Raw genomic sequence first — 1,351 nt, 5'->3', positions numbered from 1 at the left:
GTTGAAAAGGTATGGAGACAGGACACATCCCTGGCGTACACCCTTCCCAATTTTGAACCATGCAGTGTTACCCTGCTCTGTTCTGACTACTGCCCTCAAAAAAGAAGAAATTGAACAAACCACAAAAAATTTTCCCCATAAGAAAAGTCCTAGACCAAATGGCTTCACTGCTAAATTCTATCAAACATTCAGAGAGGATCTATCACTCATTCCACTTAAGTTATTTAAAAAATAGAAAAAGAAGGAACATTTAAAAAATAGAAAAGGAGTCATTCTATGAAGCAAGCACAACCCTAGTAACAAAAGCAGGCAAAGATATTATCAAGAAAGCTACAGCTACAGGCAAATATCTCTCATGAATATAGTTGCAAAAATCCTTAACAAAATCCTAGCTAATAAAATCTAAAAGGACATAAAAAAAATTCATCATGACCAAGTGGGATTCATAACAGGCATGCATAGACGGTTCAACGTAAGAAAAGCAATCAATGTAATTCACCATGTTAACAAAGTAAACAACAAGAATCAAATGATTTTAGCAATTTATGCAGAAAAGACATTTGACAAAACCCAACACCACTTCCTGATAAAGACATTTGGGAAAATTTGAATTGCTGTCTTTATTGTTATGTGCCATTGAATTGCCTGCGACTCATAGTGACTCTATGTGCAACAGCTCTGAAATCTGCCCTGTCCTGAGTTGCTGTATCAATCCATCTCATTCCAGGTCTTTTTCTCCTGAGCTGTCCCTCTACCCTTCCAAGCACAATGTCCTTCCCCGAGGACCTCCTGACCACATGCCCAAGTATGTGAGAGAGAGCTTCAAAATCCTAGTCTCCAAGGAAAAACTTGGTTTCACCCTCTCCAAGTCAGACCAATTTGTTTTCTTCTACAGCACCATAACTCAAACACATCAATTCTTCTTCTGTCATCCTTAGTCATTGTCCAGCTTTCTGATGCATAGCAAGTAATTGCAAAATCCATGACCTTAGTCTCCAGACTGATATTGTTGCTTCTCAGTACTCTGGAAACGTCCCTGACAGTAGACTTAGCAAGTGCAATTCGTCTTTTGATTTTCTGATTGCTGGTGACAAGAATATTGGTTGTTGAGCCAAGCAAGCTGTAACTGTTAAGAACCTCAATCTCTACTCCATCCATCATGGTGCTGCAAATTGGTCTAGTGGTGAGAATCTTTGTCTTCTTGATGTTGAGCTTGAATCCATATTGCAGACTACAGTCTTTGACCTTCAGAAGCAAGTGGTTTAGGTTTGCCTCAGTATCAGCAAGCAAGGTTGTATCATCTGCATAATGTAGGTTGTTGATGAGTCTTCCTCCAATTCTGATGCCACAT

The sequence above is a fragment of the Elephantulus edwardii genome, unplaced genomic scaffold, assembly GCF_000299155.1.
Source record: "Elephantulus edwardii isolate Elephantulus edwardi_28Jun2011 unplaced genomic scaffold, EleEdw1.0 scaffold00160, whole genome shotgun sequence".
In the NCBI taxonomy this organism is placed as follows: Eukaryota; Metazoa; Chordata; class Mammalia; order Macroscelidea; family Macroscelididae; genus Elephantulus; species Elephantulus edwardii.
The sequence above is the reverse complement of the archived record's forward strand: the minus strand, read 5'-3'. Positions refer to the sequence as shown.